The sequence below is a fragment of the Lepus europaeus genome, chromosome 2, assembly GCF_033115175.1.
Source record: "Lepus europaeus isolate LE1 chromosome 2, mLepTim1.pri, whole genome shotgun sequence".
In the NCBI taxonomy this organism is placed as follows: domain Eukaryota; kingdom Metazoa; phylum Chordata; class Mammalia; order Lagomorpha; family Leporidae; genus Lepus; species Lepus europaeus.
Window position 1 is genome coordinate 123,145,484 of NC_084828.1, and position 25,198 is coordinate 123,170,681.

Below are 25,198 nucleotides of genomic sequence, written 5' to 3' on the forward strand. Positions count from 1 at the left end.
AAAGTGCACAAATCATATAAGTCCACAGCTGTGTTGTTTTAGGATGGCTTCCCCGGGAGCAGAGCCTGAGGTAGAGATTTTTATGTAAGTGATTTATTGAGGGAGTCCTCTCAACTGAAACTTGTAAGAGAGTAAGTGAACAAGATAGTTCAGAGAAGAACCTGTGAAGAACTGAGAAGGGGCTGAGATTTTACCTTACTTGCAAGCTAACAGATTTCATGAACACTGGTAGGCTCTTGGGACAGAAACAAAGTGCTTTATTACAGACAGAAACATCACTAGCTAGAGAGTCAGCTCTTGTACTGGTTCTCTGAGCCTCAGTCTCCATAAGGTGATGCAAAGTCAGCCAGGCAATGTCCTGCACAACTAGTGGGTTTTGTTACAGGATAGAAACCCTGAATTTAAGGAACCTGAATCCTTTATAATGGGCAGTAATGTGTCTGAATTCTGTCTGGTAGGGAAGACACTTTATTTTCCAAGGATATTTACTATACAAACATCCTTATAAGGGCAGGGGAGCACAAAGGCAGTCTGTGCTTCTGGCTTGCAAGATGTATAGATAGGTGAAAGACCAAAGAAGAATTGTTTCCCAACAGAAGGATTTGAGTTCAAATAAAGTATAGCCTCAATGTGATCCCATAGGGAACCTTGAAGTACTAAAGGGTCCCCAGGCAAGGCGGCTGGCCTTTTGCATGTCTGTATCACTCAACCATTGGCTGTGGGTAACCCTAATAAGAATGCATAACCTCTCAAGTATTTCCAAGGGAAGCCACTTCCTTTGGTCCAGGACAATCAAAACTAATGTGCAGCTGTGAGCTGTTAGGAGCCACCACTCACAGTGCGTGAAGAATGGATACATAAGCTGAGTAAAGGGGACCTGATTGGGGCAGCAGTGGTGGTTGCTACATTGCTTAATTATTATAAAGTGACTCTACTCTGGTAATCACCACTCAGAACAAGAGTTTGAAAAACTACAAATTCCCAGAGGTCCCCTTTGTGCCTCTTCTGTGTTATTACTGACCAGTGCCTTCCTAAAGATAACCACAATCACAACTATTTGTATCATAGATTGGTGCCTATTCTTTTAACTTTATGCAGATCAAACAATATAACATGCATATCTTTTATGCCTGATATTTCTCACTTGTCATTTTTTATTCGTATTGATGTGTGTAGCAACAGTTGGCTGATTTTTCATTGTTATATTTTATTCCATTCTGTAGCTATATCACATTTTATCCTGTCTTTGGTTCATAAGTATTTAGTTCATTCTAGCTTTTGGCTATTATGACTAAGGCTTTATAATAGTCTTGTACTTGATTGTTCACATTTCTGTTAGATACATACTTTAGAGCAGACTTCTTGATTTACAGGATACACATATATTCAGCTTTAATATCTATGGCCAACCATTTTCCCGGAGTGGTTATCCCAGTTTACATTCTTGTTAACAGTACAGGAAAGTTCAATTTGTTCCATAGCTTTGCTATCCCATAATCTTTATCAGTCTTTTACACTTTAGCCGTTGTGGTGGGAATATAGCTGTATTTCATTGTGCTTTTAGTTCATGTTTCCCTGATGACTTAGAAAGGTGCGTGAAGGTTGTTTCATACATTTGTTGAACATTTGGATATTATCATTGAGGTGCTTGTTTCAAATATTTTGCTTATTTCTCTAGTCATGCCTTTTTCTTAATGATTTACAAGAATTTATTGTGTGTTCTAGATATAAATCCTTTGTCAGATACATGTACAGCTGATAAAATCCTTTCCCCACTGCATAGATTTCTTTTTGCAATTTTAGTGATGTAATTCATTGGACATAAGTTCTTAATTTTTAAAGTTATCCAACATATCAGTTTTTTTGACATTTTCTTTATCCCTTCATTCATTGATAAACATCCAGGTTGATTTCATATCTTGACTATTGTGAATAGTATTGCAATGAACATGGGAGTGCAGGGATCTCTTTCGTGGGCTGATTTCATTTCCTTCAGATGTATACCCAGAAGTGGGATTATGGGTCATATGGTAGACCTATTTCTAATTTTCTGAAGAACCTCCATACCATTCTCTATAATGGCTGTATTAATTTGCTTTCTCATGAACAGTGTTTAAAGGCTCCCTTTTCTTCATGTTCTTGCTAGCATTTGTTGTTTAATTTTTTAAATAATAGTCATTCTAAGTGGAGTATAATCATACCTCACTGTGGTATTGATTTTCACTTTCCTGATGGCTACTAATAAGAGTATTTTTCCTATATTTTTGGTCATTTATATTTCTTCTTCTGAGAAATATCTATTCAGATCCTTTAATCATTTCTTAAATAGATAGTTTAGGATTGTTGTTGCTGAGATTTTTGATGTTCTCATATATTCTGGATATTCCTTTGCCAGGTTAATAGTTTGCAAATATTTTCTCTCATTCTGTTGGTTGTTTCTTTGCTCTGTTGATTGTTTCCATTGCTGTACAGAACTTTCCTAGTATAATATTTGTCTATTTTTGCTTATGTTGGCTGTACGTTTGTGGTCTTATCCAAAAGACTGTTGCCTATGCCAGTGTTAGAGTGTTTCCTCTTTGTTTTCTTCTGCTAGTTGCATAGTTTCAGACCTTACACTTAGTTCTTTGATCTATTTGAGTTGATTTTTGTATGGGGTGAAAAGTAGTAGTATAATTTGCAGTCTTATGCTTATGGATATCCAGTTTTCCCAGCACCACTTATTGAAGAGACTATCCTTTACACATTGTATATATTTGGTGCTTTTGTCAAAGATCAGTTGGCTGTAAACGGGTGGATTAATTTCTAGGATCTTCATTCTGTTCCATTGGTCTATGTGAATGTTTTTATCCATGCTGTTCTAGTTACAATAGCCCTGTAATATGTCTTGAAATATGTATTGTTATGCCTCTAGTTTTGTTCTTTTTGTTCAAAATCTTTGGCTATGCAGGATCTTTTGTGCTTCCATGTGAATTTTAGGTTTGCTTTTTCTAATTCAGTAAAGAATGTCATTGGTATTTTTATGTGACTTTCTTTGCATCTGAAAATTACTTTGGGTAACATGAACATTTTAATAACATTAATTCTTCCAATCCAATCCATGAAGATGGGACGCCCTTTCATTTTTTTTGGTATGTGTTCCTTCTTCAATTTTTTTTCTTTAGAGTTTTGTAATTTTTATTGTACAGGTATTTCACACTCTCAGCAAAATTTATTCCAAGTTATATTTTCTTAATAGCTATTATGAATGAGATTTCCCTTGTAATTTTTCCCCAGTGAAGTTGTTATTAGTTATTTCTTCTTTAAATTATTGAATAGTTTAAATGAATGGGGCTTTTTAAAAAAGATTTATTTGTTTATTTGAGAGGCAGAGCTACAGAGAGAGAGAGGGAGAGACAGAGAGAGAGGTCTTCATCCACTGGTTCACTTCCCAAATGGCCTCAACAGCCGGAGTTGGGCCTATCTGAAGCCAGGAGCCAGGAGTTTCTTCTGAGTCTCCCACATGGGCACAGGGGCCCAAGCACTTGGGCCATCTTCCGCTGCTTTCACAGGCTATGAGCAAGGAGTTGGATCAGAAGTGGAGCATCCAGAACACAAACTGGGCCCATATGGGCTTAACCTACTACACCACAGCGCTGGCCCCTGAATGGGACAATTTTTTAAATAAATGTAGGACTAGTCAAACTTCTTATTTCTTTTGGGTCAACTTTGGTTAAGTTGTATTTTCTAGGAATTTTTTCATTTTATATACCTGTTAATTTTATTATTAAAATTACTTATAATACACTGTATTTCAATGTTATTGTTATACATTTTTATATTTGTAAATTTTTGGTGATCAGTTTTGGCAAATGTTTACCAAGTATGTTGTTCTTTTAAAGGAATGAACTTCTGACTTCATTGATTTTTCTCTAGTGTATATTTGCTTTCTATCTCATTGATTTCTACCTTTTAAAAGGTTTATTTATTTATTTATGTGAAAGGAAAGTGAGGGAGAGAGATATCTTTGTCTGCCGGTTCACTCCCCAAAATGGTTGCAACAGCTGGAGTTGGTCCAAGGCCAAAGCCAGGAGCCTACAGCTCCATCTGAGTCTTCCAGGGTCTCCCATGTAGGTGGCAAGAGCTCAAGCACTTCGGCCATCCTTTGTTGCTTTTCCAGGAGCATTAGTGTGGAGCTAGACAGGATGCAGAGCCGCCGGGACTTGAATTGGTTCTCTGATATGGAATACTGGCATTGCAGGTGTCAGCTTAGCTCTCTGTGCCACAATGCCAGCCCCAATTTATGCCTTTTTATCTTTAAATTTTCCTTTTCTCTTTCATTTGGGTATATTTTACTAATGTTTTTCTAACTCCTCCAGCTAGGTATTTACATAGATTCTTTTTGGTCTCCCCTTCCTAATATTCGTATTCAAGAATATAATTTTATCTCAAAGTGCAGCTTTAGTTTCGTTTCAAAATGTTGTTATGTAAATTTTCATGGGTATTTATTTGAGAGGCAAGAGAAAGTGAGAGAGAGACAGAAAGGGAGAGAATCTGCTGGTTCACTCCCCAAATGCCTGCCGTGGCCCCCAGCTTGTGCTGAAGCCAGGAGCAAAGAACTTAATCCAAGTCTTCCGTGTGGATGTCAGGCACCCATCATCTGGGCCATCACAGCGGCCTCTGAGTCTGCATTGGCAGGAAGCTGGAGTCAGGAGTGGAGCTGGGTATAGAACTCAGAAACTCTGATGTAGGACTTGGGCATCTTAACCACAAGGCCAAATGTCTATCCCTGTTATGTTCAGTTTTACCGAAAGTGATGTTAAGAATCTTTAAGAAATTATCATGAGACTTCCTTAAGTTATAATTCTTTATTTCTAAGCATTTGTGAGATTTTAAGCATTATCTTTTGGGGGCCAGTACTGTGGCATAGCAGGTAAAGCTACTGCCTGTAATGGTGATATCCCATATGGACACCCATTCACGTCCTGGCTGCTCCACTTCTGATCCAGCTCATTGCTAATGCATCTGGGGAAAGCATCGGAAGATAGCCCAAGTGCTGGGGGGCCCTGCTGCCCTAGTGGGAGACCTGGAAGAAGTTCCTGATTCCTGGATCTGGCCTGGTGCAGCCCTGACCATTGTGTGGCAATCTGGGGGAGTGAATCAGCAGAAGGAAGAGTCTCTCTCTCTCTCTCTCTCTCTGTAGCTCTGTAAAATAAATAAATCTTTTTAAAAATTTAAAAAATAAAAGTTATCTTTTGCTATTGTTTCCTAACTAAATCTCACAGTGGTCAGGGAATATGCTCTAGATTTTAAGGACTTAAAAATCTGATGAAATTTGCTTTGTGGGTCAGAATATGATGATTTTTTTGTAAAATATTTCATGTGCATTTGAAAATAACCATGTATTCTGCAATTTTCTAAATGGGTCAACTAAGCTATTTTGGTTAACCCACTTACTTCATCTTCTATATCCTTACTTATTTTTATCTATTTGTTTTATTAGTTGTGAGAGAGGTATGAAATTCTTCAATGATGATTGTGGATTCTCCCTTTAGCCTTGTCAAATTTTGCTTTATACATTTGAATTTGGAATTATTGTATCTTTCTAATTAACTCTTATCATGAAATGCCTTTTAGGAAACCTTCAGACATTTGCATTTATCATACATTTATATAGAAACATGGTTAGTGTTTTCCTGGTACAGACTTTTCTATTCTTGATTTTTCTATTTTTCTGTGTTCCTCTAACATCTGTCATCTCTAATTCACATATAGTTACTTTTTTGAGCTTAGACTGAAAAAATTCTTTTAATTTGAGTATGCAGTCCATTTCTATCTGATGTAATGACTGACACAGTTAAATCTACCACTTTCCTATTTGTTTTCTATTGTCTCTTGTATTCCTTTCTAGACTTTTTATTAATCCATTCATTTTGCAACCCCATTGTCACCTCACTGTTTATATATTTACTTATATATTCTTTTATGATAGGGATTATCTTAAAATCACATTTATCCTCAACTTATAAACATCAATAATAATTATTGCTTTTACTTTTCCTGAAAAATGAAATGAAAGGACGTCAGAACTCTTAACTTCATTAATCCATTTTTTTGTACTTCCAAATGGTATTGTATCCTTTTTTATTTCCTAGAGAATTTCCTTATGACCAGAGACTTTTTAAGAATTTTTAAGTATGTTCTTTTAATATGGGGGTCTGCTCTAACAAATTAGCTAAGATTTTGTTTGCTTTTAGCTTTATTTCATTGTAAGTTTTTTCAAAAGTATTTATGTAGGTAGTTTTACATACAATGAAGATCCATCAGTTCTAAGCATATAATTTTATGTGATTTGACAAATGTGCATTTGTGTGTGTGACTTTTTGCAGTCAATCCTGTCTTCTTGGCTCCACTCCCTTATAATCCTTTGTTCTTTTTTTAAAGATTCATTTATTTATTTGAAATTCAGTGTTACACAGAGAGAGAAGGAGAGGCGGGGGGGGGGGTGGGAGGGCTTCTATCCACTGGTTCACTCCCCAGTTGGCCGTAATGACTGGAGCTGTGCCAATCCCAAGCCAGGAGCCAGGAGCCTCTTCCAGATCTCCCACGTGGGTTTAGGGTCCCAAAGACTTGGGCCATCTTCTACTGCTTTCCCAGGCCATAGTGGAGAGCTGGATAGGAAATGGAGCAGCTGGGACTTGAACCAGCACCCATATGGGATGCCAGCATTGCAGATGGTGGCTTTACCCGCTATGCAACAGTGCCGGCCCCTCCCTTATAATACTTGATCTACTTTCCGTCACTAAATTTTGCCTTTTCTAGGATTTCATGTACATGCAATCATACAGAGTCTTCTGTGTCTGGCTGTTAGCACAATGCTTGGGAGAGTCATCTATGTTATTATTTGTATGATTAGCTTGCTCCCTTTAATGTTGTTATGTGTAGTAGTTTTAAAAACTATGCCATCTCACCGGTTCAGCCGTTTTTATTGTCTTATTAGATATCAGAATTTGTTTAACCATTCACCAATTGATGGGCATTTGAGTTGTATCTTGTTTGGGGCTATTATGAATAAAGCTTCTGTGAACATTCACATGCAGTGTTCTTGTAGACATGTTTTAATTCCTCTTGGGTAAAAACATGGCATTGTGACTGCTAGGTTCAATGGGGAATGTTATGTTTCACTTTCTAAGAAACTGTGAAATTGCTTTCCAAAATAACTATACAATTTTTCCATCCTACTTGTAGTATGTGACAGATCCAGTTGCTCTGTATCCTTACTAACACTTGGCATTTTAAGTTATTTTAATTTTGGCCATTCTAGTGGATGTATGTTGGCACCTTGTGATTTGAAGTCATCTTGTGATTTTCTTGGAGACTAATGATATTGAGAATCTTCTTACTTTTTTTTCATTTGTGAATCTTCCTCAAGTCATCTGCCCTTTTAAAACATTGGCATGTTTACTCCTCTTATTATTATTATATTGGAAGAGGTTTTTAGTAATGTAATCTGGATATAAGCCCTTTATCACATATAAATTTTGAAAATATACTCTCTTAGTCTAAGCTGCATTTGCTGTTTCTTAACAATGCCTTTTGAGGAGCAATATTTTAATTTGATAAAGTCAGTTTATTAATTTGATTTTTATAATTCATATTCTTGTTTCTTATTTTAAAAATCCTTGATTTTAAACCAAAGGTCACAAAGATTTTACCCTATTTTCTTCTGTGAATTTTGTAGTCTCAGCTTCCACATAAAGATTTTTTTCTCATTTCAAGCTGATTTTTTGTATGTGATGTAAAGATAAAAGTTTATATTTTTACACATAGATACCTGATTATTCTACATGATTTATTCCAAAGCTCTCCTCTTCTCTCTAAATTACTCTGGAATTGTTGTTGGAAATCACTTGGTCATATATAAATGTATATATCACAGTTTGAATATTCGTCTCCCCTAAACTCAGTATTTCATCCTCAGAGTCTTATGTTCATGACACCTAGATGGCAGAAACTTAATTAAATTATGGCATTTAGCAGTGGGGTTTTTTGGTAGTGATTTTATATTGGACAAGGTCATTAAGGGGGACCCTCCCCATGATTTGACTGATGGTTTATAAGAGAAATAGATATAGACATATACAAGTGCTCTCTGTATCTGTCTTATGGTGCTCTGTGTCACCTCAGGACTATGCCAACTGGAAAGGCACTATTGAGTGAGGTCTCTAGACTTTGCATGTCCAGAACTGGGAACCAAATTGAACTTTTGTCTTTCTGAAGCTAGGCTGCCTCAAATATTTCATTATAATTATGGAAATTTAATACACTAACACTTGAATATATAGGTCTATTTCTAGGCTCTCTGCTCTGTTCTATATCTATATGTCTGTTGTTATGACAATATCACACTGTATTTATGGTAAGCCTTAAAGTCTAATAAGGCAAGTCCTTCAAATTTTGTTTTGATACAGAAATTTGTTTTGGTTATTCAAGGTCTTTTGCATTTCTGTGTGAATTATAGAACTGCTTGAGAATTCCCATAAATTTTAAAAAAATGATCTGCTAGATTATTTTGGAAGGAAAGGATATTATGTTGAGTTTATGAAAAAATTTGGGGAAAATTGGTATCTTTATAATATTGAGTCTTCGAATCCATGACTGTAACATAACTTTCAATTTATTTAAGTCTTTTTAAAATTTATCTCAATAATATCATGAAATTTTCAGTGTAAAGTTCTTCCATATTTTAGGAAAAAATACTTCTCAGGGCCAGCGCTGTGGTGCAACGGGTTAACACCCTGGCCTGAAGCATCAGCATCCCATATGGGCACTGGTTCAAGACCCAGCTGCTCCACTTTCCATCCAGCTCTCTGCTATGGCCTGGGATAGCAGTGGAAGACGGTCCAAATCCTTGGGCCCCTGCACCCACATGGGAGACCCAGAAGAGGCTCCTGGTTCCTGGCTTTGGAGCAGCACAACTCCGGCCATTGTGGCCAATTGGAGAGTGAATCATCCGATGGAAGACACTTCTCCCTCCTCCCTGCCTCTCCTTTCTCTGTGTAACTCTGACTTTCAAGTAAAATAAATAAATCTTAAAAAAAAAGAAAAGAAAAAAGTTTCTCTGAGTGTTTGACATTTTCTTGCTATTATAAATGGAATTCTTAAAATTTCATGTTTAATTTTTGTTGGTACTATTTAGAAACACAGTTCATTTTTATACATTCACCTTGTATCCTGCTACATTGGTACATTAACTTACTGTCTTTAGTAGGATTTCAACAGACTAGTTCTAGTGGCTTTAGTTTTAGCACTTTTTCCTCAGATTTTTAAGGTTTTCTAGATAATTTATCAAGTTGCAAGGGAGTGAAGATGACTTTACATCCTTTTTTCTTTTCTGGAAGTCTTTTAATTCTTTTTTTGTTTTATTATCCTAGTCAGACCCCTGAGGCTCATCAGTGGTGAGAGTGGACATCCTTGTCTTTCTTCTTATTTTAGGAGGAAGAATTTAGTCTTAAAATTTGAGCAATTATGTGTTTCTAGTTTGTTGAGAATTTTATGAGTAATGTCTATTGCATTTGGCCAAATATTTCTCTTATTTATTGAAATAGTCATATGATTTATGTTTTATAGCCTATTAATTTGGTCAAACATGCTGATTTTTAAAAAAATATTAAGTAAACTTTATATTCCTATGACAAATTCCAATTAGTTATGATGTATTATGCTTTTACATAGTGCTGGATTCAATTCCTTCCTATTTTCTTAACAGTTTTTGCATCTTAACCATGCATGAATAATATTGGTTTCTTTTCTTTTCTTGTGGTGATTTTGTCTTGTTTTCCTGATTGTAATGAATGTAATTTCACTTCAAAAAAATGAAGTGAAAATGTTCCCTCTTCTTTATTTTACTTTTCTGAGGTTTTTATTGTTGAGGGGCACTTTTGCTAAATGTATTCCGGGCATTCATTTTCTTTTCTTTCTTCCCTATAAAGGGCCGTTGTGTTTCCGCCTGGCTTCCATCGTTCTTGTTAAGAAGTCAGCTGTCAGTCTCATTTTTGTTCCTTTTAGAGCAGTATGTGGTAGGTGTGTGCATGCACCTTCACACGTGCATGCTAGTGTGTGTGTGTTTAAGATTTTTCTTTCTGTCCTTGTTTTTCATCAGTTTTTCTATGACATTTCCAAGTATGATTTTTGAAACTGTTCTCAGTTTTGAGATTTACAGTACATTTTCTTTAGAGGTTTGGCTTTGTTTTTTCCATTTTGGTAAATTCTCAGCCGTAATCTTATCAAATTTTGCTTTTTCCTTATAGTCTCTAACCACCTCTTGGACTTCACTTACTTCTATATTAGATGTATTCATTGAGTTCATGTGACTTCTCTTATTTCTAATCTTCAACCTGCTTCAAACTGCGTATATTCTACTAAATTGTATTTCAGATAAAGAATCTTTCTTAGGTTGTGTTTTAAGGTCTAGAATCCTACTTTATTATGTTTAAAACTAGATACCTTATCTCTGACAACATATCTTTCTTTCTAGCTCTTGTCACAATTATTTTAAATTCTATCTTCTGTGTGTTTTTTTTTAAAAAAGATTTATTTATTCATTTGAAGGGCTGAGTTACAGAAAGGGAGGGGAAGAGAGAGAAAGAGAGAGAGAGACAGAGAGAATGGCTCTCTCCCCAAATGGCTGCAATGGCCAGAGCTGGGCTGATCCGAAGTCTGGAGCCAGGAGCTTCTTCCAGGTCTCCCACATGGGTGCAAGGGTCCAAGGACTTGCACCATCTTATGCTGCCTTCCCAGGCAAATTAGCAGAGAGCTGGATTGGAAGTGGAGCAGCCAGAACTGGAACCAGTGCCCATATGGGATGCTGGTACTGCAGGCAGCAGCTTTGCCCACTATGCCACCATACCGGCCACTATTGTTTTGTTTTTATGGTTTATTTTATGTTCCTTTTATTTGTATACAGGTGTTTTTTTTAGTTACACACATTGTGTATGATAAATTGTAGAGGGATGGGTGAAGCTTCCCCAAGATATAATTTTCTTTAACTTCTAACAGACATCAGGGTAGAGCTTGAAAATAATCTGCTGGGTGATTGGTCATGAGGGATTGGACATATTTGATGTTGGTCAGTGTAAGTCCTAGTCTATTTCTGGTTCTGCCTTATTCTTAGAGTTTAATGCTTGCAGAAACATATTTGAAAGTATCTAGCTCTTACTAGATTCTCTCTACTTATCAGACTCTTTCACTTCCAATTTTTATACTTCCAGGAAAATTAGAAAATTTATAGTTCAGCCTCTAAGATACTGCTTTCTTCTTTGTTTTTAAAATAATTTTTATGTTTTAGAACAGTTAAGAGTTTTCAGAAAAATTGTTAAGTACAGAGTTTTCACAAATACCTCCTCATCCTCCCCACTCACATACAGTATGCCTTATTAGCATCTTGAATTGGTATGGAACATTTGTTATAATTTGTTGCCCAATAACTAACACCTACGGTTTGCATTAAGGATCACTTTTTTGTGCTTCACATTCTCTGGGTTTTGACAAATATATAATATAGTACATATTATATATTTATTTATTTATATATTTATATATATTATGTATATGTATTATATATAATATATATCAATCATTATGGTGTCATACAGAATAAGTTCATTGCTCCAAATATTCCTTGTGCCTTTCATTGCTCCCTTCTTCCTTGCAAGCCCTTGTCAACCACTGATCCTTGTATTGTTTCCATAGTGTTGTCCTATAATTAGAAACATGTAGTATCTAGCCTTCTCAAATTGACTTCTCACACTATGTACCTGAGGTTTTCCATGCCCTTTCATGGCTGATGCATCACTTTTGTTGCTTAATAATATTCCATTGTATGGATATACCACAGTTTGCTTATCCATCCATTTATTAAAGGACATCTTGGTTACTTTCAAGTTTTAAAAATTATGAATAGAGCTGCTATAAGTACTAGTGTACAGATTTTGATGTGGATATTAGTTTTCAACTCATTTGAAGGACCACAGCTGGTGGAACATTTGCTAAGAGCATGTTTAGTTTTGTAATTAATTGTAAAGTTCTCTTCCAATGTTTGCATTCCTGATAGCATTGAATGATGTAGAGTTCCTGCTGCTCCACATCCTTGCTGCCATCTGGTGTCAGTCTTTTGGATTTTCTGCCAGGATAACAGATGTGTAGTGGTATTTCCCTGTTGTCTGAACTGTCAATTATCTAGTGACATATGATATTGAACATCTTTTCATTTGCTTATTTGCCATCTGTATATCTTCTTTGGTGAGGTGCCTGTTCAACTCTTTTGCCCATTTTTAAATTAGATTTTTGTTTTATTATTGTAGAACTTGAGTTCTTTGAATATTTTTGGATAGTAGTCCTTTATCAAGTATGTGTTTTCAAATACTTTCCCTCCATCTGTAAATTTTCTCTCTCTTACAGTGTTTTTGACAGAGTTTTTAAGGTCTAATTTACCAATTTTTTATTTCATCAATCATTTTTTTTTATTAAAAGCTACTTAAAAGCTACTACCAAACCCAGGGTCAGAGAGAATTTCTCCTGTATCATCTTCTAGGAGCTTCATAGTTTTGGTTTACATTTAGGTCTATGATTCTGCTCAGCTTTTCAAATTATCTACCCACACAGCTGACAGATCAGCAAATAACTTTGAGGATTTCCAACAATTGTCTTCACTTCTCTGTAATTTCCTTCTCTCCAGAATTTTGACCCTTCAGGTCCTGACTGCTTCACTAGCTCCAAACTCCAATTTCTGTCTCTCTAGCCCCATTAGTTTTCTGAAAATTGCGCTTATTTTCTCTATTTTTTAGCACCTGCTTGCTCCCTGCCTTCTTAGATTCTCCACTCATGATGTTGATGAACTGGAAGTATCTTGAGGGGAAAGGAAGTGTAGAATATTAGGCTCATCTCAGTGAGTTTCCCTTATTTATGAGCCTTAAGCCCTCCAATTGTGGTGGACCAGTAGCTTTATAATGTGTTCAGTGTAAGATTTTTCTTGTCTTTTCTGATTGCTCTGAGCAAGAGGATTGATCTACTGCAAGCTGATCTCCAAACTTGGAAGATGCAGTTTAAAAACACAGTTTGCATGTGTTTTTCTTACCTGCAGCCATTTAAAGGCTCCTTAACGCCCCCCAGATCTGCTGTCTGCTGAGGTCAAGAGCCTCTGGTAGCCTTTATCCTCTGGTCCATGCCTGTGTTTCTTGGCTCATTCACCCAGGCTGTTGGCAATTATCCTACACCTCACAATTCACAGGGTTTTCTTGTGCTTCTGTACCTTTGCTTGTGTTTTCCCTTTTACTCACAACAACATTCTTCTGATGGTGCTAGAAATTACCTAGCAATTCACCTATCCAGCTCTAAATCTTGTATCACCTTTTCCGGAATACACTCCCCGAGTTCCCCCTTAGACAGAATGAACATCTATATCCTCAAAAATAAAATAAAATATAAAATAAAATAAGCATAGGTGTTCTCACTGAATCATTTGCAAACCCCAATCATGACTTTTCACATTGCATTTGATTGGTCATTTGCGTCTGTCTCCCACTCCAGACTGTAAGGGTTTGTATCATCTGTGCGCAATAGGGTGGTGGCACTTGCTAGGACCTCAGTGGATAACCATTCAGTGAAGACCAACATGAACTATTAAGTCATCTGATGGATCTCACTGGTTTATCACTTCCTTGTATTTCCTACAGTGATTTCTGAGAAATAAAATTAGTTCATCGATTTAACGTTTTCCCATTCATCCATTCAATAAATAAGTACCAATTACTGACCGTATTACAGGTATTTTTCCAGGAAATATGAAGAGGATAGTAATGAACACAATAGAATCAGTCATTGTCTGCATGGAGTTTCTAATCCAGAGCTTTTAAGATTTGGCCCCAGGTAGCTGGCAGGTAGTTTCATCCAGAATGTCTCCTTGTGAGTTTTCTTTCTTTATTCTAGGTCAATTAAGCTAAGGGTAATTATGTGTAGTATTTCACACTCTTAATTATTCTTGCTCCTTGCATACTATGGAAAGCCAAGGGCTAACATTCTTAGACTTCCCATTCCAAAAAGAAATTAAAATATTCCAGGAGGATCCTGGTGGTCAAGTTACAGAGAGTTTATTAAGCAATATAATCATTTTATCTTCACTTCAAAGTAACAAGAATACCAAATCATCAATATCAACTTATATTGCCAACTGAAAAGCTGATAATTTTTTTTCACTTGTTGCCAGATAACCATTTTGAGTTTTGACTTTTGTTTTTCTTATTGAAATGAACAATCCACTTTGGGGGCTGAGGAGATGGAGGCTAGCAGATATCTGAACTCTGTAGTAAGTTCGTCGTGTGTGGCAGATGGAGTAAAATCTTTGAGTTACATCAAATACATGATAGTTTTCTACAGTGATATTATAATTTTCTTGTTTTACTTACTACGTGAATCTGTACCCCTAATTAAATTTAAGGATCTAAAATTTAAATTGTGATTCAAAATATTTTATACCTAATAATTTTTAATATTTTATTTGAATTGACTCACAAACCTGAAAATGGTTATTGTTAGAGATGCATTTACCATATTTGTGACACAAGAAGCAAAAAAAATGCTTGAAAACTTTATATTTTGGCTATATCTGAAAATCACAGATTGCCTGGACTAGAGAATTTAACAAAAATTGTGCTTAAGAATTAAACACTGTTGGGGTTGGTGCTGTGGTACAGGGGGTAAAGCCGCTTTCTGCAGCACTGGCATCCCATATGGGAGCTGGTTCGAGTCCCAGCTGCTCTACTTCCAATCTAGCTCTCTGCTGTGGCCTGGGAAAGCAGTCCTTGGGTCCCTACACCCACGTGGGAGACCCAGAAGAAGCTCCCGGCTCCTGCCTCCAGATTGGTGCAGCCCCAAACGTTGTGGCCATCTTGGGAATAAACCAGTGGATGGAAGACTTCTCTCTCTTTCTCTCTCTGCCTCTCTGTAACTGTGCCTTTCAAATAAATAAATAAATATTTTAAAAAAGAATTAAACAATGCCTAAGAAAATGATGGAGATATTTTTAAAATGTGTATGATGTAAGTAAGCATAAAACTATTAGAAGAACACAATGGGAATCTTTTACTTTTCTTTATTTGAGAGCACAAGAGGGGGAGGGGAGCCAGAGAGTGAGAGAGAGTGAGAGCAAGAAAGAACAAGTGAGAGCGAGAGAGATTTGCAGCTGCCCCACGACCTGTAACTGAATTTGACTTTGAATCAGTCAAAAGGTGGAGGATTTCCACCTGCTGGAACAGTCTCCAAATGGCTTCAATAAGCCACAGCTGGGGCCAAAGCCAGAGCCAGGAACTCACTCCAGGTCGTCCATGTAGGTGGCAGAGATCCACCTATTTGAGCCATCATTGTTACCTTCTCAGGTGTACATTAGCAGGAAGCGTGATTTGGAGCTGCAGTCAGGGATTCAACCCCAGCGCCCCAATATGGGACAAGAGCATCTTAGCTAATAGGCCAAATGTCCACCAATGGGTATCTTTTAATAGAAGAGAATATTTGACCCTGGAGTTTGCAACAGGCTTATTTACATTGAAACATTAAAATGCAGTGTATGGAGAAATTAAAAAAAATCACATACAAATATTTGAGAAACAGTAAAAAGTGAGGGTTGGAGCAAGGAAACAAATCTGGGAAGAGTAAGACGTCTCGAAAATTCACGTAAATAACACCTGTCGTCAGATTTGATACTAATCATCTTGAATAAATTAATATTTGGCAGGCTCAATTTCTCCACAATGATGCTGATAAGAGGGGCAAGGGACAGGGTCAAGTTATTCCACAGTGAGAGGAGGGGCCTAAACAAAGAGAAAGAGAGGGAGAGAGAGGGAGAGAGAGAGAGAGCCCTTCTGCGAGCAGACATGTAAGATAATGAGATCAGAGTGCAGGAAGCATTCAACTTCTCACGAGCGCAGCCCAGTTCGCTCTTCAGCTGCAAGACAGCTGCAAACCCTCTTTTGGCCGCAGGGATACTCAGCACCAAAGAGCATGTGGAGGCCAGGGAAATTAACTGGCATGCTTTGTTTGGAAGCTGCAGGAAAGATAATAGACTGTGACTTCTGGCATATTTACAGTTCACCTTGGGCTTTTCTTGAAGTCTAAGCTTTCCTCAGCTTGAACCTGGTGAAGGATATGAAGGAAGCACAAAAATCCAGTGGGATATTAGTTGCGAAGGCTCGTGCTCTCTAATTAAAGGGGAAGGGGCAACAAAAACCCCCAACTGAGGATCAGCTTTATCGGAGGGAGCTGATAGGAGGATAAATAGGGACCAGACTCTTCACTGGGGTAAAATCCGATGCCCTTTTCAATTTTCTTCCTAAATTCAAGCTGAGGCTCTGCTGCACTGACACGCAGACCTGTGCCTGCTACTCACACTTTTTCGTGTTTCCCAGGGCTCTCCGGCTCCAGGACCCTGGGCCATCTCCTCAAGGCCCTGACCAAGCTCCCTCTGCTCCCACCCCAGGAGTCCCCCTCCCGTTTCTCAAGCTTGCAAACTATGCCCTCTGCAAGGTGCCAAGGTGCCGTTTGCCCCATCCCTCTGGAATGCTACCCCACCATCCAGGAGGGAGCCAATGCCTCTACCCAGCAGCTCTGCATCCTTTGGGTTTTCACGGTCATGACCACAGTGTGCTTGCTGCTTCCTAGTCACTTGTATGTCCCTCGGACTCTCCTGGATGGTGAGTTCCTTGAGGGTCTTGGCTGTGAGCTGTATGCATTAGTGTCATTCACAGGCTCTAGCCAAGAATAATACTACCAGCACTGACCCGGCCTTCTGCAATGCCTGTGCTCACACAGCTCGGTGGCGTTTGAGCCTCCCAGCAGTCTTGTGCGGGCTGTAAACCAGGGAGTGATTTCTCTAATTTCCAGAAGCCAAACTCGCCTCTGGAAATTCAAATTCACCTTCCGTTGCACCGTCAGGAACTGCGAGCTTCTGGACTTGGGTTCAGGTCTTTTGAGTCCATATTGCAATTTTTCCCCATCCTGTTCAACTTCAATGAATGACTGTGAAATCGAATGAAAAGAATCCCTGGTCTACATCCCAACAAAAGAGAATAAGCTCTAAATAACCACTTCCATTGCAGTTCACGTTGCTGAATGAGCTCACGGAGAAGGACTTCAGTTCCTGGTTTGGGATTTGCAGCTGCCCCAAAACCTGTAACTGAATTTGACTTCGAATCAGTCAAAAGGGAGGGATTTTTCAGCTTCATTTTGCTTGGGGTTTGTGTGAGCTCTGATTAAATGCAACCAATCTCTGCTCTTTTCTTCTTCATCTTGTCAAGAAAGAGGCTTTCCTTGCCTCCCTGAGTGGAACACTAGAATCTCATCAAAGCACATGGCAGGGGTTTTACTCAACACATATGGTCAACCAAAAGGAAGGCAGGAGACCTCCAGGAGAGAACGCAGAGAAACTTCCAACAAAGAGGACAGTCAATCTGTACGGAGAGGACTAGGGCCTCATCAGCAGCTCTGGCGCTCGCAGCTGAGAAAACACTTTGAAGGAGGCATCCTGGGGTCTGGTGGCAGAGTGACGTGGAGCTTCTGCAAACTTAGCTTACGTACACAGGACTCAGTGAGAGGTGGCCACAGTGTCCTTACCTGGTGCAGATGGGGCAACTGCTCTTACCTCTGGGTGCTCTTGTGTGAGGCTGGAGGGCGCGTTTAGGCATTCTTCTCAGGAACATGTTTGAATCGCCTCTTATTGGAAACTGCTCCCCAGCGAACATAAGAACGCGTCCTCTTTTGATGTTAAACATCTGATTTCTCCAGGACAGAGGTTCTGCATCTGAATGTTATGTCTTTTATTTAGCAATGTGTGTTTCTGTAGGGCTGATACCACATCAGTGAAGGCACAGTCAATGAAAAATGCGCTGCTAACAGTTTGGTAACAAAGCAATTTAATTTGCCTCACAGCTCCCTTGCCTTAGGCTCAAATCTGGTTTAGATCCCACACAGAAATATTTTCTAAGTCCCAGATACAAAGTTCCCAGAAAATTTGTGCCCCATCCCAATAGTATCAATCAATTCTCCCTTTTCTTACGTGCCAATCACTTGTATAGTGCTGCCCACGATAAGACGCTCCTGGGACTCCAGGCGAGCCCAGTCTTGGGTAACAGACAGGTTACACAAGGAAAACAGCTTCTCCCTCCCCTCTTCATGCAGGCCCATCAGCCATCCACAAAGTTCTGCCTGAGGATCTCCAGGGGACCTAGCTCTGTTTATGAACAGTTGCGACCAATTCCTGCAGGGCATCTGTTGGGTGTTGAGGCCTCTGAGGGGCCTCATTTCACTGTGTGTTGGTGCCCTGAGCAAAGACTCTCAGCTATATGACTATATGACTCCTGAGCAAATGACTATAACTTCTTGGGCTCTATCATTTATGCCCCCACAAACACAGGGCACCACGATCAGGTCACTGCCAGACATCTCTGCATCTTTTTGTAACCATCTGAAGCCCTCTCCATGGCTGGAGCACAAAGTAGACACTTCTCTGGTCCCTGCTGTGTTACTCCCTGTTAGCAAGGCTCCGAGGCAATGCTGTTTGGTGCCTGTAGCTTTATGGTGGTTTTTATTGAAATTGGTTATTTCAATTCTTACTTAGTAGCCCCCAGGGTTCCTCCCAGGGGGCTAGGCTGGAAACAAAAGCTGGCAATCATGCTTCCTCCCCAAGGATTTGCCTTGCCCACCTTGCCTGCATCAATCCCTCTAGCCCAAGTTCTAAACATACTGAGGGACATATTAAGGAGAATTTTCTCCGGGGTTTTATTAGTTTCCTATTGCTGCTGTAACAAAGTATCACACATCTAGTGGCTGAAAAAGCACAAATTTTGTGACTTACAGGTCCAAACGTAAAAAGTCTGGAATGAGTCTACTAGGTTACTATCAGGTGTGGGCAGGGCTGTGTACCTGCTGGAGGCTCTCGGGGTGATCAGCTTGCTTTGTCTTGTCCAGCTTCTAGAGATTCCTCTTGTTCTTTGGCTCCTTCCACCTTGAAAGTCCTCAGTGGCTGGTCAAGTCTTTCCCGTGATGCCATCTCTCTGGTTTTCTTTCTTCCACATGCCTCTCCCACTTATAAGGAGCCTTGTGATTCCATTGGGCTCACCTGGAAAATCCAGAATCGTCTTTCCAACTCAAGGTCAGCTGATTTCTTAATGCTACAACCTTCCTTCCTCCTTGCCACGTAACATAACATATTCAGAGGTTTGGGGAATACGGACATGGCTGTTCCACATTATCCTACTTATCACAGACTTTTTTTCCTTAAAAAAAGATTTATTTATTTATTTATTTATTTGAAAGTCAGAGTTACACAGAGAGAGGAGAGGCAGAGAGAGAGAGAGGGCTTCCATCTGCTGGTTCACTCCCCAGATGGCCGCAATGGCCAGAGCTGTACCGATCTGAAACCAGGAGCCAAGAGTTTCTTCTGGGTCTCCCACGCGAGTGCAGGAGCCCAAGGACTTGGGCAATCTTCCACTGCTTTCTCAGACCATAGCAGAGAGCTGGATTGGAAGAGGAGCAGCCTTGACTAGAACCGGTGCCCATATGGGATACTAGTGCTTCAGGCCAGAGCATTAACCCGCTGTGCCACAGCGCCGGCCCCATCACAGGTACTTTTTCTTTTTTTTTTTTTTTTTAACTTTCATTTAATAAATATGAATTTCCAAAGTACAACTTTTGGATTATAGTGGCTGTTTCCTCCCATAACCACCCTCCTACCCACAACCCTCCCATCTCCCGCTCCCTCTCCCATTTCATTCACATCAAGATTCATTTTCAATTATCTTTATATACAGAAGATCAATTTAGTATATATTAAGTAAAGATTTCAACAGTTTGCACCCACACAGAAACACAAAGTATAAAGTACTGTTTGAGTACTAGTTATACCGTTAATTCACATAGTACAACACATTAAGGACAGAGCTCCTACATGGAGAGTAAGTGCACAGTGACTCCTGTTGTTGATTTAACAATTGACCACAGGTACTTTCTTGAAAACAGAGATCAGTGACAGCTGCTCTTCAGGGTTATGCATCTACTGTGCATGCCTACATAGGCTCGCTGCAACCACCCACTGCCCTGTTCTTCCTTCTTTAAATTTTTCATCTCCCAAACTTTCTGACCCTCCAATCTAATCAGCTACTATCTCGATTTTGGCTGACTTTTCTCAAGCCTTCCAGATTGACGCTGACACTCACACACGTATGAGATGCCAGTAGGTGGGGGAAAAGGAAGCTACTTTATTTATGTCTGATAAATCTCTCCCGTACTCGTCATCATATTCTGAAAGCTATTCCTGTGATCTGAAAATGCCACACCGGCAGCATCAGTTGGTCCTTGCTTTGGCCCTGCACAGGCCTTTCTCACAAAGTAGGCATGGCACAACTGAGACCTCCATGCCCTCTCTCCATTGACTTAAAGATCCTAAGCTCCCAGGCTACCTACACTGATCTCAATCCACTCTTAGCTGAACACGAGAGACCTTCATGGCACAGAATCAACATGGTGCTAACAAAAATAGGACAGGTAAATAGGATCAGAGCCACAGTTAGAAGATTTCTCACTCTCACCACCACTACCACTGTAGATGGGTGGGCAAGTTGTTATTCTTTCTCAACTCAGGGACCATTCTTGGATCAAGGACATGATATATTTTGGATATTTTATGATTTCTCAATAAGAGTACATTTGATGAAGTGATACCAACTGGCTTTCCCTTGAAGCAAAGTTAAAAAACACATTTGATCTCTATATGTGTTCAAGTTTGGTGTGTGCACACACAGCACTCACACCACAGCTAGTCCTTGGTAGCATTTGTTAAAACAAAACAAGCTCCAGCCAAACAAAACACCAGCAAGTTTCCCCTGATTCAGAGATGGGCAGCTCGTTTTCTCTAGAAGCACATGGTATTCAGAATAAGTAAGAAATCTTAACAAAAACTCCCATCTTGGTATAATTTGATCTAATTTATATGGAAAATATGAGGACTTTAACTTAATTTAAGATGGAAATGTAACCCATTTACAGTATCTGTACACTGTAGATGAATAATAAGTTGTCATTCTCATGTGGTACAAATGTATCTCCCAAGTTTGAAATTCTCATTTTGCAAGTCCCCTGAGAAGGACATTCTCAAGAGGAAAGTAGGAAACAGGGAGAGGCGGCAAGTGGCCCCCAGGCCCCACAGCTCATTTGAGCATCAGTGATACCCTAAGCAGCATCCTGCTGCCAGCCTTAATGAAGGACACACTTATTTCTAATTTGTAGCATTCCTCCTCCTTCTGATTATACAAGATGGCCTCATTCATTATTAATCCGGTTTGTCAGACAGCACGGCCCTCCAAGTGTCAGGCTTCCTTGTTTCCAGGCAGTGAATTTGTATAGGAGCAACGGAATTTCAGAATGCACAGATTAGCGAGCTCTTGTCTGCACCCAATGAAAGTTGGGTAGGCCAACCTAACAGCCTTAAAATAATTCTACATGAAGCAGCAGGACACCTTGCTATATTTGCCCTTATCATTGGAAAGGAAGTGGACTACAAAAAATCTATTAGTTTTCTTCCAAATGGCACTTGATTTGAAAGGCAGTGAGGGAAAGAAAATGATTCCTCTTTGTCTATTCCAAATAACCTAGAAATTGAAAATAGCAAAGGAGACTTAGTCTTCAAGTTTACCTTAAAGAAAGTTAATACTCAAATATACATGCATATACACAAAAGGACCCTCACCTAAGGAGCTTATAACTTAATGTTAACCAGATTGTGACATCACATTGTCATTGGAAAAGAGTGCTGGACTTGTCAAGTGATGATTGACTTTCATATCATTCTCAGGAAAGCACTAGCACAACAGATCTGCTTATGTGCCACGTGACTGGGCTCCACAACATATCTGGAGAGAAAAAAGAAGTAATACATTATAAGAAGCAGATGTAGATACTGTACATTTCATTCATAACCACCTAGCTTTAGGATGACAAAATCTTGAACTGAATTCAATAAACAAATTTCCATCTATGCCTGTTGAGTTTTTGTATAACGGTGTCTCTTGGGGTCGACGCTGTGGCGCAGTGGGTTAACACCCTGGCCTGAAGCGCTGGCATCTCATATGGGTGCCGGTTCAAGACCCAGCGGCTCCACTTCCGATCCAGCTCTCTGCTGTGGCCTGGAAAGGCAGTGGAAGATGGCTCAATTCCTTGGGCCCCTGCACCCGCGTGGGAGACTGGGGGAAGCTCCTGGCTCCTGGCCTCATATCGGCACAGCTCTGGCCATTGTGGTCAATTGGGGAGTGAACCATTGGATGGAAGACCTCTCTCTCTCTCTCTCTCTCTCTCTGCCTCTCCTCTTTCTGTGTAACGCTTTCAAATAAATAAATAAATAAATAAATAAATAAATAAATAAAATCTCTTGGCCTTCTTTTGTTCTTTTGTCATCAGAAATCCAACACTTTTGTTAAGCAAAATAATCTCTGGGCTGGTTTTTGTCTCTGAGTTGGAGGCGTCCACACATATGGCAGGAAAACCATTCCAGGCTGCGAGTTTTGGACTGGTACTATCCTAGAGTACCTGGGAGAAGAGGAACAGCAATGGTGTGCTGGCTATGAAGGGTTCTTTTCTATAGATTCACCAGTCAGAAAAAAGTAAATGGACACAGTCACCCTAGGTAGAGCCTGAAGCTGGCATGAGAGCGAAGAGGGCATACTGTAACTGTTGGGAACATGTAGGAAGTCTCATTTGCCTCTGGGTGTAGTGGGAAAACCTCTGATGCAAGTTGCCAAAAATTTCAACTTCCAAATCTAAAGAAAACAATAAAAGGAATTGCTACTCTACAATAATGGTTTTCAACCAGAAGAAGTGGTAATTTTGCCTCCCATGGAGCTATTTGGCAATATCTGGAGAGAGCTTTACTTGTCATAACTGGGAAAAGGAGCCTTGTTATGCACAAAGAAGGAAACAGAAATGGATTGGAGAAGAGCTTGCAAGCTTTTCTTCAAGCTCATTGGAAATAGATTTTTTCATTTGTAAGATACACAGCACAGTATGTACTTTATTATAAATACTAGATGAAATAATGTATGTAAAGTACTTATCATAGCACCTAACATATAGTAATTCCTCAATAAATTATCACCTACTATCAGCATTGTTCTATTATTCTTAGTATTGGTGTTACATTGTCAAGTCAAGGGAAAATGACTCAAGAATTTGGGGAAGCACTTAAACATAGACTTCAGACAAACCTTAGCAAAGGGTGCTAGTGAGAAGTTAAGTGAGGACAGATGTACAAAGTTCACTGTGGAGTACTGGAGGCTCCTGATTGAGTCCTGCCTTAGTAGAATGTACACAAAATGTGAACGAACAAATTACAAAGACAAATTTTAAAAATAAAGGAAGAGAAAACTGAGAAAACTATCCTATGTCTGAAGCCTCTAGCAAAACTGTTCAATAGCAATGTCATGTGAGTCCCACCTGTCATTTTAAGTTCTGTAATAGACAACATTAAAAAGTAAAAAGTAACAGCAAGATTAATAATGTATTTTAGTTAACATGTGAAAATATTTTCATTTCAAAATGCAACAAGTATAAAAATTGTTAAGTAATCTATTTTTAAAAATTGTTTATAATATATTTAATTTTTATTTGAAAGGTAGAAGTATTGGGGGGGGGGAGAAGGAGGGAGCCCAAATGCCCAAATCAGCTGGGCCTAGGTTAGGCCAAAGCCAGGACCCAGCAATTCAATCCACGTTTCGCATTCGGATGGCAATGACCAAACTACGTGAGCCATCAATCACTGCTGCCTCTGAGCGCGTAGTGTAAGGAGCTGGAATCTGCAGAGCAATCATGGCTGGAACTCAGGCACTCTGGTGTGGGATATGGGCATCCCAAGCGAGGTTTTAAGCCCTAAACCAAATGCTAGCCTTTTAGTTTCTTTATTAAATCTTCAAGCTTCAGTGTGTATTTAGATTTAAAGCATATCTTCCTTTGGATTAGCCATTTTTGAAGTACTTACTAGCCATGTGTGTCATTAACTACAATATTGGATGGAGGATGTGTAAAACATAATGGGACAACTGTCAAGGATGACAAAAAGTAAATCATTAGCACACAAAGGGGGGTGGTATTTGTAGACATGTGAAGGAATGGACAGATTTAAGGGGCAATTTAGGGCCTGATACTGATGAACTGTGTGTTGGGGCTGAAGGAGCAGAAGAGGACAGAATTGAGATCCTGACAACTTGGGATCTTGACTTGCATGACTGGACGCATAATAATTTATTGAATAAGGGAAACAGGAGAATGGGGAGATTTGAGGAGTATTATGACTTTAGTTAGACTGAAATGGAAGTATTATATACAGGCGGTCTACACAGAAATGTCCAACAGGCAGGTGAATGCATGGACTTGGTTCTCAGAAGAAGTCAGTTAGTGCTAAAATGATCAATTTAAGTCATTAGCATCAAATGAGTGATGGAGAGTTTGAGAATGGATAAGATTTCCCAGACGATAAAAGTAATTAGAAGCTGTCCTCCAATGCTAGATCTATTATATCTTTATATGGCTCACTTGGCTAATCCTCCGCCTGCGGTGCTGGCACCCCGGGTTCTAGTCCCAGTTGGGGCGTCGCATTCTGTCCCAGTTGCTCCTCTTCCAGTTCAGCTCTCTGCTGTGGCCCGGGAAGGCAGTGGAGGATGGCCCAAGTGCTTGGGCCCTGCACCCGCATGGGAGACCAGAAGGCCCCTGGCTCCTGGCTTCAGATCGGCGCAGCGCGCCGGCTGTAGCAGCCACTGTGAACCAATGGAAGGAAGACCATTCTCTCTGTCTCTCTCTCTCACTGTCTAACTCTTCCTGTCAAAAAAAAAAAAAGATATATCATGTATGTTTCCAGATGAAAAATCTGGATTAATAAGAGGACATCACATGGAGATAGACTTTGATTTGTGGTAGCAGATAACCCATAATGGCACAGACTACCTCATGAGGTAGTGAGTTCCTTGTTTGTACAGGTATTCAAGCAGAAGATAAAAGTTCACTTCTCAGAAATGTTGGGAAAAAAGATTCACTTGTCTGTGTTGAACTAAGGGCTTCTAAGGCAGTGATTCCTACGTTGCGTTACTAGAGTGGAGACAGGAGGGAGGGTCTGGGAGGATATTTTAATTTATTT